General features: G+C 42.9%; 1 long non-coding RNA gene across 2 annotated transcripts in view; it reads left to right on the top strand.

Moving 5' to 3' along the window:
• Positions 1–8,809, top strand: part of LOC142740394 (uncharacterized) — a 112,592-nt gene extending 103,783 nt beyond the window's left edge. Inside the window, exons 3-5 of one of the 2 annotated variants that reach the window (XR_012880644.1) lie at positions 5,769–5,914; positions 6,771–6,937; positions 8,641–8,809. This is a non-coding gene — a long non-coding RNA (uncharacterized LOC142740394). Of the gene's footprint in view, positions 1–5,768; positions 5,915–6,770 lie in introns of both variants that reach the window. The other variant, XR_012880641.1, reaches the window with a different exon arrangement.
• Positions 8,810–15,148: the final 6,339 nt, after the last annotated feature.

The following is a 15,148-nucleotide window of genomic DNA, read 5'->3' as shown; positions in this document are numbered from 1 at the left end:
CAGAGCCAATTTGATGGCCAGCAGCTCCCGATCTCCAATGGAGTAATTGCGCTCAGCAGAAGAAAACAGTCTAGAGTAGTAGCCACATACTACAGCCTTTCCTTTGGAGCTCCTCTGGAACAGAAGTGCACCTGCACCGACAGAGGAAGCGTCCACTTCCAGTGAGAACTGCCGAGATACTCAAGGGTGATGGAGGATCGAGGCTGAAGTGAAGGCACTCTTCAGGCTATTAAATGCAGACTCTGCCTCTGGAGTCCACACTTTGGCGTTCACACCCTTCTTGGTAAGGGTCGAGATGGGAGACGTCAGAGAAGAGAAGTTAGGAATAAACTGCAGGTAGAAATTGGCGAATCCCAGGAACCGCTGTATGGCCCTTAAGCCTTGGGGACGTGGCCACTCCAGGACAGCCTTCACTTTCTCAGGATCCATCTTGAGGCCTTGATCCGAGATGATGTAGCCCAGGAAGGGCAGAGAACTCTTCTCAAAGACGCACTTCTCCAGCTTGGCGTATAAATGATTCTCCCTCAATCGTAGTAGAACCTGACGAACATGCCTCCGATGAGTCGTCTGATCTGGGGAGAAAATCAAAATATCATCGAGATAAACAACAACACAGACATAGAGTAGATCTCGGAAGATGTCGTTAACGAACTCCTGAAACACTGCTGGAGCGTTACACAGTCCGAAGGGCATCACCAGGTATTCGTAGTGCCCGTCCCGGGTGTTAAATGCCGTCTTCCATTCGTCACCCCGGCGAATCCGGACTAGATTGTAAGCCCCACACAGGTCTAGCTTAGAAAAAATTTTGGCCCCACGTATGCGATCAAATAGCTCAGAGATGAGCGGCAACGGGTATTTGTTCTTGACTGTGATCAGGTTGAGGCCTCTGTAGTCAATGCAGGGACGAAGGGATCCATCCTTCTTTTTAACGAAGAAGAATCCAGCCCCGGCCGGGGAGGAAGATTTTCGTATAAAACCCCTCTCCAGATTCTCCTTTATATAGGCCAACATGGATAGAGACTCAGGCAAGGAGAGAGGATATACCGGTCCACGGGGAAGAGAGGCATTAGGAACCAGTTCAATGGGGCAGTCATAGGTGCGATGTGGAGGCAGCGTCTCAGCCTCCTTTTTGCTGAAAACATCTGCATACTGAGCAAAATGGGGAGGCAGTCCCAACAGCAACTGAGGCAGAGAAGGCTTGACAGGATGGATCTGCAACAGACAACGACCATGGCACTTGGAGCCCCATTGGAGAACCTCTCCAGAATTCCAGTCCAGGACTGGGGCATGAAGTCGAAGCCAAGGCAGGCCCAGCAGAACAGGATTGATGGCCTTGGGCAAAACAAGGAACTAAATAAATTCAGAGTGAAGTACTCCAACCTGGAGCTTCAACGGCTTGGTTTTAGAGATAATGGGATCAGGCAGAGGCAGTCCATTAACTGAGGCTACAGCCAAAGATGTCTCCAGGGGAACTGTGGGCAGCTGAAGATGATCCACAAGCTCTTTCTGGATGAAATTTGCAGCAGAGCCAGAGTCAAGATAGGCAGAGACTTGATGCGTCCTGTCGCCGGATACCAGGGTCACAGGAATAGTCAGTTTGGAAGCGAATCCTCTGTTAGATTCTGTTCCACCTAGTGTTGTCTCTCCAACCAATCCTAGGCAATGGGGTCTCTCCGGCCTCTGGGGGCACAGACGCACAATATGGCCTCCATGGCCGCAATACAAACAAAGTCCAGAAGTGCGTCTGTGTTGTTTCTCCTGGGTAGACAATTTAACATAATTACTCTGCATCGGGTACTCTGGTTGGACGACTGAGGAGGATTGCGGGACAGCAGAATCCAGCCTAGGAAGTTCTCTCTCCCGGAGAACCTCTTGGGAACGTTCCCGGATCCTCATGTCGACGCGGGAGGCGAGTAGGATAAGATCGTCCAGGGTAGATGGCAGATCGCGAGCAGCCAGCTCGTCCTTGATCCCTGAAGACAGTCCCTGCCAGAATGTAGCCACCAAAGCCTCGTTGTTGCAGGTCAATTCAGCAGCCAGGATACGGAACTGAATGGCATACTCGCCCACGGAGAGGTCTCCCTGGTGTAGGGTTAGCAGGGATGCAGCAGCCGAAGAAACTCTTCCAGGTTCCTCAAAGATCGAGCGGAAGGTCCGTAAGAAGCACTGCAAGTCCCGGGTCTCAGGTCCCTGATGTTCCCACAGAGGATTGGCCCATGCCAGGGCTTTGCCGGTAAGGAGAGAGATGATAAAGGCGATCCGGACGTCATCCGAGCAGAAGGACCTGGCATGTAGTCTGAAATGGATCAGGCACTGATTCAAAAATCCCCTGCAGGACCTCGGATCTCCGTCATAGCGTGGAGGTAGCGGCAAGAAACACAGGGGGTTGGTACCGGTACAGACAGGAGGTGTAGCAGGCGGAACCGCAGGAACGGGTGCGGTCATGACTGTGGACGGAGCAAGCAGCCGATGGGCTATGGCGTTCACCGACAGGAGGAGCTGGTCTTGTCGTGACTGGAGATCCTCCATCTCAGCCAGCATGGCTTGTGTAGTCAACGTCTCAGGTTGACCAGCGGGGTCCATGGCCTGAGCGTACTGTCACGAAGCGGGTTAGTGAACCCACTAGGCCGTACCGCCGCAGCGGGGAGGCAGCTGTCCAAACAACAGGACACCCCAGAAATACAATGTCCCGCACAAGGGTACCTGAATAGTCCAGATGGTGGCCGCAGCTCTTGCACAGATGAGATGGGTGCAGCAGATGGCGCCAAACGTGGCGGATGACACAGGAGCCGCAAGTTGCGCCAGACGTGGCGGATTCCTCCGGATGTGGCAGATAACGCAGGACGTGGTGGATTCCTCCGGACGTGGCAGATGACACAGGACATGGCGGATTCCTCCGGACGTGGCAGATGACACAGAAAGTAGCGGATTCCTCCGGACGTGGCAGATGACACAGGACGTGGCAGATTCCTCTGGACGTGGCAGATGACACAGGACGTGGCAAGACTAGATACTAGGGCAAAGCACGGGAAACAGGAACGAGGAACAAGGTATGGGTAACAACAGGAACGGGAAACACTAATGGACCATTTGCAAGACAGACTGGGAAAACTAACAACACTCAGGCATCGAACTAGGGGGCTGGACCCCTCTTATAGCCCAGGGTACTCACGGGTCAAAGGTCGTTCAAGATGTCCGGTGCGCGCGCTGCCCCTTTAAGAGCGGGCTCCGGCGGAGGTGAGTGGATGCAAGCGCTGGCGTCTCCTGAGGAGGAGGCTGGGGCCAGCGCTTGCCGACTCGTGGCTGCGGCTGTCAGCGGGAGGCTGGAGCTGACAGCCCGCAGCCACGGACATTACAGTCGTACTGCTAAAGCCATAACCTGGTCTAGGGAGTCAGAAGAGGGATAGCTAACTAGCAGGTCTTTCAGGGCGTTCGACAGACCCAACCTAAACTGGCACCTTAAGGCAGGGTCATTCCACCGAGAAGCTACGCACCACTTCCTAAAGTCAGAACAATACTCCTCAACAGGTCTCTTACCCTGACGTAAGGTCACCAGCTGACTCTTGGCAAAGGCAGTCCTGTCAGTCTCGTCATAAATGAGTCCGAGAGCAGAAAAGAAACGATCAACGGAGGAAAGTTCAGGGGCGTCAGGAGCCAAGGAGAAGGCCCACTCTTGGGGCCCTTCCTGGAGCCGGGACATAATTATACCCACCCGCTGGCTCTCAGAACCTGAGGAATGAGGCTTTAAGCGAAAGTAGAGCCTACAACTCTCCCGAAAGGAGAGAAAAGTCCTCCGGTCCCCTGAGAACCGGTCAGGCAACTTGAGGTGGGGTTCAAGAGGTGAGGTGAGGGGCACTACCATGGTAGCGTCAGGCTGGTTGACCCTCTGAGCCAGGGCCTGGACCTGTAGGGAGAGACCCTGCATTTGCTGGGCCAGGGTCTCAAGGGGGTCCATAGTAGTGTCAGGGAGCAGGGTAGACTAGGTATAGTGCTTGTGATTATGTAATGATGGGGGTAGGGAAACGGACAAGTGAGCCCTAATCTACCCGTTACTCTGTCCCTGCCTACTTGCAACGACCCGCCCTAGGCGACGGGGTACAACTGGGCGGTGGTCCCTACGCTCAGTAAGTGCACGAGACAAACAGACAAGGGAACACAAAGCAAAGGGAAAGGGGCAGTTGCCCACGGCAACACCGTGAGCAACAAGAGTGGTGAACGAGCCGAGTCAAACCAGGAGTGCACGAGGTACCAAACGCAGAGCAGGAGAGTAGTCAGTAAGCCAGGGTCGGTATGGAGCAGGATCAAATAGTTAGAAGCTGTAGCTGGGCCAGGAAACCACACGAGAAGAATCACAAGCAAAGGAGGAACAGGAAGGGCAGGTATAAATAGACAGAGGGCGGGAGCTAGCTCCGTCTGGCCAGGCTGCGATAGGCTCTCCCACTCCTAAGCCTGCCATCCTGAGTGGTGGAAGATGGAGTCAGTCTTAGAGACATAGACTCAGGTGCAGACTGATTACCTATGGGAGTATACACAGAAGTTGTGCCTGGCAGATCCTTTACACGCTCAATATTTTATTTTCTTTTGCACTATGCACTTTTGTACTATATTGTATACTAACGTAAAATGTGAATAAATGATTGATATTTGAACCCTCTTACGATATGTGTCTTATATTTTGGCGGTCCTTTTCTGTCATCTGTGGAGATTCATTTTTAAATAGTTCATGTATTGACTTTTTAGAATTTGTGTAATAAAATTTACGTTTTATTGTTTGACTTATAGACTCCATGTTCTCTCTTTTTTGGTGCAATATATTTAAGGAGCACAGTCGTGTTATATGGGGAAATTACTATGTAAAATAATACATGTATATACCCTGTGGATAGGTTCTATTATATTATTTTTCTGTTGTTCTACAGAGTTGGGTAATACTATCCCTATGGACTATAAAGCCAGAGAACGTGCCTGGCAGTCCAAAATCGAATCGTTTTTTTAACAATGAACCCACAGATGTCAATACTAATAATCGGAGAAATGGCCTGGAAGTTCAAAAAACGCTCAAAAAATTATTCCACAGGCGGAAAAAAGTTTGGTGGACTCTCTTGAACAATATATACAGAAGGGACTAATACCGAGAGGATTACGTATACAGTTATTTCCCTCTTTTCCCATAGAAAGTGGGAATTTTATTTCCAACTGAGAAGAAGCTTGTAATTCATGCTCAAGAAAATTTATGGAGTTGCTCATTGGTCTTAATAAAAAATCACTAGAAACAATAGATAATAAAATTGAAATAAACCAAGGGATATTAAAAGATAATATCACCCCAGACAACCTACTAGTGTTCAATCAAGAACTAGACAAACAATTTGAAGTATGGGAGAAGGAAATACAAAATACAAAAGCAAAGAAACTCTTTAGAGATCAAAATGATGTATTACAACAAAGGGTATATCGGTGGAGACGTAAGGAACCCAAAGGAAACATAAGTAGATCCTCATCTATGTCATCCGTGTTGCTTCAGAGCGACAATGAAGACAGGATACAACAGTATTCCATGCCGAGCCAAAGATCAACAAGATCTAAACGTAAATTTGACAATAAATACAATGGCCGAAATAAAAGGAGACCTGATGGACAAGGCGAACAATTAGATCGTAATCCTAAGGTAATTAATTTATCAGAGCATGTACTTTCTGCAACTGATGAAAGTGTGTTGAGTAAAGGTCTAACATTTTCACCAACTGCACCATTTGATGCCTTTACAGCAATAAAAGACCTCAATCTGTTTGCCAGAACACTAATGTTCAAAAGATGGCACCATAAAGAGGAGGATCATATCTACAAATCTGTTGAGGAACAGACCACACTGAGAGATTTAGAGACACTTATGGGGGAACAAGACGAGATACAGGTAAGAACGATTTCTGAGTGCATTAAAAGAAAGTCGGAAAATTTTCCACCATTATTCCTATGCCCTGTAATTTATACATTTGTAAAAGCAGTAACAAAGGAATTTGAGTCTACAGGGTGGGCCATTTATATGGATACACCTAAATAAAATGGGAATGGTTGGTGATATTAACTTCCTGTTTGTGGCACATTAGTATATGGGAGGGGGGAAACTTTTCAAGCTGGGTGTTGACCATGGCTGCCATTTTGAAGTCGGCCATTTTGTATCCAACTTTAGTTTTTTCAATGGGAAGAGGGTCATGTGACACATCAAACTTATCAACACAATGGGCAGCACTTTGAACACATTTTATAAGTGGTCAGAAACTTGTAAATAACTCATGAAAGAATAAAGTAACGTTAAAACCAAGCACACCATTGTTTTTCTTGTGAAATTCTCGATTAGTTTGATGTGTCACATGTGTCCTATTGAAAAAACTAAAGTTGGATACAAAATGGTCGACTTCAAAATGGCCATTATGGTCAACACCCAGCTTGAAAAGTTTCCCCCCTCCCATATACTAATGTGCCACAATCAGGAAGTTAATATCACCAACCATTCCCATTTTATTTAGGTGTATCCATATAAATGGCCCACCCTGTATATCAAAGACCTTATTTAATGATAATTTAACTAAAAATGAAAGAGTGAGCCTTCAAAAATGTAAAACTTTAGAAGTCGTGGTGTACAAATCGGCCGATAAGGGAGGAAACATTGTTATATGGCCTAGGGCTATGTATGAGAAGGAGGAAAATCGCCAATTAAGAGATATAAAATGCTATAAAAAGCTAACATTTAATCCAATCCTCTCTTACAGTGAACAACTGACAAACATTTTAAGACGAGCAACTGACGAAATTATAACTAAAAATGAATATGATGCACTCATTGTACCAACACCTGTGATCACGACATTGTATTTACTGCCAAAATTACATAAAAATCTGAAGAATCCACCGGGTAGACCCATCATCTCCGGGCAAGGTAATTTTACTAAAAACATTTGCAAATTTATAGACCATCATCTTAAACCCTTAGTAGAATGCTTACTATCATACATTAGGGATTCATCAGATTTGCTACAGAAATTAGAGAATATCCATTTGGATGCAGATATGTGGTTGGTGACGTGCGATGTCGAATCGTTATATACTAGCATTAGACATAGCGATAGAGGACAAGCCACCAGATATTTTTTAGGTATGAGCAATCTGGAGGAGAATTTTGCTCAACTACTTACCACTTTGTTGGAATTCGCTCTGATACAATGTATTTACATTTAATGGGTCATTTTTCCTACAGCTCCAGGGAACTGCGATGGGGGCGGCATGTGCACCCTCATATGCGAACTTGTTTCTGGGGCTGTGGGAGAGAGACTTATTCCTGTCAGATCGTGGTACATCAATGGAGCGGGTCATATTTTGTGCCCACTTCATTGATGACATCTTCATGATCTGGCAGGGGACATTGGAGCAGTTACAGCAATTCATGATTGAACTAAAATCAAAAGATGAGAACATTAGATTAACATACAAATATGATAAAAAAACAATTCGATTTTTTGGACATTTTGATTCAATGTGATGATAATGGATATATTCAAACTGATTGTTTAGGAAGGAAACATCGGTAAATTCACTTTTACACGCCACCTCTGCGCATCCAAAACAGAAAATTGGTGCTATACCCATAAGCCAATTTATCAGATTGAAACGTACTTGCTCAAGAAATGAAGATTTTCAAAAGCAAGCAAAAGATCTTGAAAATAGATTTATTGATAGTGGATACAGTAAACATTGTATCAGGAAGGCTAAAAAACTAGCAGAAGCCACCGAAAGAAGCAAACTTTTACAACTAGTTGTAAGAACAACTAAGAACAATAAGGTGAGATTTATCACATCATATCATTCTCGTTGGAATGAGATGAAATGTCAGTTAAATAGATATTGGCCAATACTAAAAGCTGATCCAATATTAAATTATATTTTACCACAATTCCCCTCGTGACATATCGACGTGCAAAGAATCTTAAGGATCACTTGGTACAGAGTTTCTATGCCCCAATACCACCAGGCAAAAGGTACTTTGGGACCAAAGGGCCAAAATGGCGCTGCTCCCCCTGTGGAGATTGCATCTCATGTCCGAATATCAAACGTGCTGTTGAGTTTACAAACTCTAAAAGGGATAAAACATTCAAAATTGTATGGCACGTTACATGTGCCACACGTGGTGTGATTTATTGCGCATTATGTCCCTGCGATAAAATTTATGTAGGGTTAACCACACACGAACGCCGGGTTTGCGTTCGGGAGCATGTACGCGACATTGAGTCGGCAAAAGAAGTGTACGATGTGGATAAAGTGGAGAAATTGAAAACAATTCCTCGTCACTTTAAATTGTATCATAATTGCAATTCTAGATTACTGAAAGTGAGGGGAATAGATCATATAGAAATGAATATGAGAGTGGGTAACTTAATGAAAAGATTATTAAGACTTGAGATCAAATGGATATGGACGCTGGGGACTATGTAGCCTAAGGCATTAAATTAATCACATGGCTATGCCTTTTTTCTCTGATTGTTAGTACGATTTGTGGCATTCCTTAATTGGATAAAGCATTATTGTAATATGATGCCTTGATTTTAACTTATGTGTTTTCTCTTCGTGTTTCCTCTTTCGTTTTAGTGGACATAGATGGTGTGAATCATACTGACATGTAGGATCTTTTTCTACATTGCAGTAAAGAGTACTTACATAATACAAAAAATCAGTCGGACCTATGCAAGATACCAATAAGATGTCCTTTATTTGTTACCTCTTCATCCTTCTATCTTTGTACATGAATAGTGCTAGTAGGAGATGTAATTTTATTACATTTATATATATATATATATATATATATATATATATATATATAACTGTGTACTGAACATATGTACACTCATATAAAAATATAATTTTTATTGCACCACTATATATAGCACAACACATAAAATAAGATACATTGATAAATACAGACATTATCTTTGCCTTACAACAAACACTTATTTTTTATTAAAAATTTATTATGTTTTTTCACTATAATGCACCATGTGTAGAGAGGCGTTTTGCTGTATCTACATGTTTTTCACATTAATATATTTTTTTCACACATCCCTTCACATTCACTCCTTGGTTTTGCACTTTATAACAAGTATTATGAACTTTTTTTTCTTCTTTTAGTGCTATAATAATATATACTTTTGTTTATTCATTTCTGTGACATTTCACTTGATTTTATTTATGCACTATGAAATCCTTTTTATAGTTTGATATGTGCAGATACACATTTAATACATTTATTTATATACTGGAAATTTGGGTAATGAGATAATTGTTATTTCATTATATGTATCTAACTACATATGTCGTGATTATCATCGTTGTTTATAAATATATTACACATGCCTAGATTTGACTGTATGTATTTTTGAATTCTATGCATGGTTATACTATACAAAATTGACAGTTAGAAATGATATAAGAACGAACAAACTTATAGGATGCTTTAGTAATTTGACCTATTTATGCATTTCTGTATTAGTATATATGTAATGCTTCTCCTCCTGTACGAAGATGGAGATGCTGTGAGCACTATTCACTACAAAAATACTCATTTGATATAGACCTATGGAGAGATTTTTAAATGAATATAAGTACGTACCTGTTTCAAGTGCGCATGCGCAGGCGTCCATGGCGATTCACTATGAGCCGGTATCTAACATACACACGTGATGGTGATGCACTGCGATGATGTAATCACGCATGCACTCCACGTGTCACATGATGCCCATATCATGTGATGAACTGCCATGGACAAACGCGGTCGTGACGCCAAGGAATGACAGAGGTATTTTAGGTAATAACATTCTGCAGATGAGCAGAGTACCTTGCAATTGGTTAGTATACGGGATAAATAGGAATTAGAAATCAGCAAGTGCCACCCCCAGAAGAAGGCGGAAGCCGAAACGCGCGTTGGGGCAGGCCGCCATCTTTGAGACACAGCCGCATGGGTCAGTAGTCCACCATTTATTCCAGGTCTTTCATTATTTGCACTTAGCATTTTATAAATAATATATGGAGTCTGATGGAATAGTGGTAGGGGGGTTTCTATTGGATTCCCTGTGGAGGCTGGTAACAGTGTAGTTCTCACATCTCTTTAACCAGACATTTAAACGTTCAATATTTTCTTTTGCACTATGCACTTTTGTACTATATTGTAGACTAATGTAAAATGTGAATATATGATTGATTTGAACCCTCTTACGATATTTGTCTTATATTTTGGCGGTCCTTTTCTGTCATCTGTGGAGATTCATTTTTAAATAGTTCATGTATTGACTTTTTAGAATTTGTGTAATAAAATTTACGTTTTATTGTTTGACTTATAGACTCCATGTTCTCTCTTTTTTGTTGCAAAAAAACCCTTCCCTTTACAGTGTTCTAATACATCTATATACCGGCAATGTGTGTATATATATATATATATATATATACACACACACTACCTGTTAAGGATCCGCCAGGCACAGCTTCTGTATCCACGCCCATAGGTAATCAGTCTGCACCTGCTTCTATGTCTGTGAGACTGACTTCATCTTCCACCACTCAGGATGGCAGGCTTAGGAGTGGGAGAGCCTATCACAGCCTGGCCAGACGGAGCTAGCTCCCGCCCTCTGTCTATTTATACCTGCCTTTCCTGTTCCTCCTTGCTTGTGATTCTTGTTTTGTTTCCTGGCCCTGCTGCAGCTTCTTTAACCATTTGACCTTGCTTCATATCGACCCTGGCTTACTGACTACTCTCCTGCTCTGCGTTTGGTACCTCGTACACTCCTGGTTTGACCCGGCTTGTTCACTACTCTCCTGCTCTGCGTTTGGTACCTCGTTCACTCCTGGTTTGACTCTGCTCGTTCACCACACTTGTTGCTCACGGTGTTTCCGTGGGCAACTGCCCCTTTCCCCTTGCTTCTGTGTACCCTTGTCTGTTTGTCTGTCGGGCACTTATTGAGCGTATTGACCGTCGCCCAGTTGTACCCAGTCGCCTAGGGCGGGTCGTTGCAAGTAGGCAGGGACTGAGTGGCGGGTAGATTAGGGTTCACTTGTCTGTTTCCTTACCCCCATCATTACACTACCATTCAAAAGTTTGGGGTCACCCAGACATTTTTGTGTTTTCCATGAAAACTCACACTTATATTTATCAAATGAGTTGCAAAATGACTAGAAAATATAGTCGAGACATTGACAAGGTTAGAAATAATGATTTTTATTTGAAATAATAATTTTCTCCTTCAAACTTTGCTTTCGTCAAAGAATGCTCCATTTGCAGCAATTACAGCATTGCAGACCTTTGGCATTCTAGCTGTTAATTTGCTGAGGTAATCGGGAGAAATTTCACCCCATGCTTCCAGAAGCCCCTCCCACAAGTTTGATTGGCTTGATGGGCACTTCTTGCATACCATATGGTCAAGCTGCTCCCACAACAGCTCTATGGGGTTGAGATCTGGTGACTGCGCTGGCCACTCCATTACAGATAGAATACCAGCTGCTTGCTTCTTCCCTAAATAGTTCTTGCATAATTTGGAGGTGTGCTGTGGGTCATTGTCCTGTTGTAGGATGAAATTGGCTCCAATAGAGCGCTGTCCACAGGGTATGGCATGGCGTTGCAAAATGGAGTGATAGCCTTCCTTATTCAAAATCCATTTTACCTTGTACAAATCTCCCACTTTACCAGCACCAAAGCAACCCCAGACCATCACATTACCTCCACCATGCTTGACAGATGGTGTCAGGCACTCTTCCAGCATCTTTTCAGTTGTTCTGCGTCTCACAAATGTTCTTCTGTGTGATCCAAACACCTCAAACTTCGATTCGTCTGTCCATAACACTTTTTTCCAATCTTCCTCTGTCCAATGTCTTTGTGCTTTTGCCCATATTAATCTTTTCCTTTTATTAGCCAGTCTCAGATATGGCTTTTTCTTTGCCACTCTGCCCTGAAAGCCAGCATCCCGGAGTCACCTCTTCACTGTAGACGTTGACACTGGCGATTAGCGAGTACTATTTAATGAAGCTGCCAGTTGAGGACCTGTGAGGCGTCTATTTCTCAAACTAGAGACTCTAATGTACTTGTCTTGTTGCTCAGTTGTGCAGCGGGGCCTCCCACTTCTCTTTCTACTCTGGTTAGAGCCTGTTTGTGCTGTCCTCTGAAGGGAGTAGTACACACCGTTGTAGGAAATCTTCAGTTTCTTGGCAATTTCTCACATGGAATAGCCTTAGTTTCTAAGAACAAGAATAGACTGTCGAGTTTCACATGAAAGCTCTCTTTTTCTAGCCATTTTGAGAGTTTAATCGAACCCACAAATGTAATGCTCCAGATTCTCAACTAGTTCAAAGGAAGGTCAGTTTTATAGCTCCTCTAAACAGCAAAACTGTTTACAGCGGTGCTAAAATAATTGCACAAGGGTTTTCAAGTGTTTTCTAATCATCCATTAGCCTTCTAACACAGTTAGCAAACACAATGTACCATTAGAACACTGGAGTGATGGGTGCTGGAAATGGGTCTCTATACACCTATGTAGATATTGCATTAAAAACCAGATGTTTGAAAGCTATAATAGTCATTTAGCACATTAACAATGTATAGAGTGTACTTCTGATTAATTTAATGTTATCTTCATTGAAAAAAACTGTGCTTTTCTTGCAAAAATAAGGAAATTTCTAAGTGACCCTAAACTTTTGAATGGTAGTGTATATACTGTATATATATATATATATATATATATATATATATATATATAGAGGAGCTATAAAACTGACCTTCCTTTGAGCTAGTTGAGAATCTGGAGCATTACATTTGTGGGTTCGATTAAACTCTCAAAATGGCTAGAAAAAGAGAGCTTTCATGTGAAACTCGACAGTCTATCAAAATATTTTTTTAGCAAGTTATGAGCAATTTTTGATTTATGCTAATTAGTTTCTTAATAGACAACTGGGTGTTTTTACCTTTTGACCAAGTGGGTGTTGTAAAGAGAAGTGTATGACGCTGACCAATCAGCGTCATACACTTCTCTCCATTCATGTCCATTTGTATTCACTGCTGTCACATACATCCACATTAACTTTACTGAAGTGTCTTGAGAGTGAATAGACATCACCTCCAGCCAGGACGCGATGTCTATTCACACTCCTGACACTTCGGTAAAGTTCCTGGGAATGACATTGTGATCAAATTACAATGTACAAATATATAATTGGACAGTACAGTGTCCCCTTGTAACAGGGACAAGGGGGCATCCTCTACGTCTAGAGGAAAAAAGGTTTCACCACCGTCACAGACAGGGATTCTTTACTGTGAGAGCAGTGAGACTATGGAACTCTATGCCATAGGATGTTGTGATGGTGTATTCTTTGAACAAGTTCAAGAAGGGTTTTAATGCCTTTCTTAAAAATTATAATATTACAAGTTATGAGTACTAGATTCTGGAGATGGGACGTTGATCCAGGGATTTATTCTAAAGGTTTTTCTAATTTAATATAATTATTATTTTTTTAATTATTTATTTATCCAAAATATAATAAAGACATACCAGTACAAATACTTCAGCTCTTCAATGCTATGTTTTTTTTCTTCAAAAATCCAAGACATATCTTTTATCTTTCATTTCCATTATTTTGGAACAAAACCCAACAAATGTCAACAATGTATATACCACCTTAACCCCTTAACGACCGCCAATACGCCTTTTCACTGCGGGCGTTAAGGGTACTTATGCCAGAGCGTCGCCTATTCACGGAGCTCTGACATAAGCCCGGCACGGGTGTCCTGTGCTGGTTAAAGACAGCCGGACACCTGTACTAACGGACAGGATCAATTTCAACATCGATCTCACCCGTTTAACCCCTTTCCGCACGAGTAAGTAACTATACGTCGTCGCGGGAGGTTACATGCCGCACGAGGATGTATAGTTACTGAGTTGTTTCCAGTGCACACTGACAGCTGACACTCCACTCTTGCCGGCCAGCGGTCCTTTGCCGCTGATTTCGGCAAATTAACCCCTTAAATGCGGCGATCGGTTGCAATCGCCGCATTTTAGGGGTTTCTAGCATATCGGCAGACCCCGGTCCAAAATTGCGGGCTTTGCCGATAGTTAGCCTGGCAAACGGAAGCCAAATAATGGCCTCCATGTCTTCCATGGACAGAAGCCCATCAGGACCAACATCCGGCTGGTCCTGATAGGCTTCCTGTCGGAGTGACAGGAAGTCACTATGTCGTTCCCAATGCACACTGTCGGCGACAAGCTGTGCATCGGGAACTGGGACATCAGCTCTCCCCGACAGCTGACACTCCAGTGTTGCCGATCAGCGGCTCATCGCCGCTGATTTCGGCAATTAACGCATTAAATGCGGCGCTTGATTGTGATTGCCGCATTTAGGGGGTTTGTAGCACATCAGCAGCCCCCATGCAATTGTGGGGGTTGCTGATGCTTGTGATGGCATCCGGAGGCCAGACAATAGCCTCTTGCTGGTCCTCGTAGACTTACTGTCCGAGTGACTGTGACGTCACACTGACAGTTGGAATACATTACATTAAGTAAGGTACTGTAATGTATTCTAGCAGCGATCAGAGCTGCAGGTAACAAAAATAAAGTGTAAAAAGTAAAAAAAATGTTTTATAAAAGTGGTGTTTTTGTTTTCCTATAATAAGTCATTTATTATAGGAAAAAAATGAAAACGTTAAAAAAAAGTACATATATTTTGTATCACCACGTTCGAAACTACCCAAACTATGAAACTATAATGTATTTTTTTACGAACGGTGAACGCCACGAACAAAATAAACAGAAAAGTATGTCAGCACCGCTATTTTTTGGTCACCACCCCTCCCAAGATATAGAATAAAAAGTGATCAAAAAGTCGCATTTACCCCAAAATAGTACCAATAAAAACTACAACCTGTCCCGCAAAAAACAAGGCCTCCCACAGCTTTTTTGACTAAAAAATAAAAATGTTTTGGCTCAGAATATGGTGTCTCAGAAAATAAATTATTTTATAGAAACGTAATTTTGTTGTGCAAACGCTACAACAATTAAAAAAAACTATATACATATGGTATCTCAGTAATCGTATCGACCCACAGAATAAAGTCAAACTTAATTTA

The sequence above is a fragment of the Rhinoderma darwinii genome, chromosome 1 (assembly GCF_050947455.1).
Source record: "Rhinoderma darwinii isolate aRhiDar2 chromosome 1, aRhiDar2.hap1, whole genome shotgun sequence".
NCBI classification, from domain to species: Eukaryota; Metazoa; Chordata; class Amphibia; order Anura; family Rhinodermatidae; genus Rhinoderma; species Rhinoderma darwinii.
This window is presented reverse-complemented; position numbering and strand designations above follow the sequence as displayed.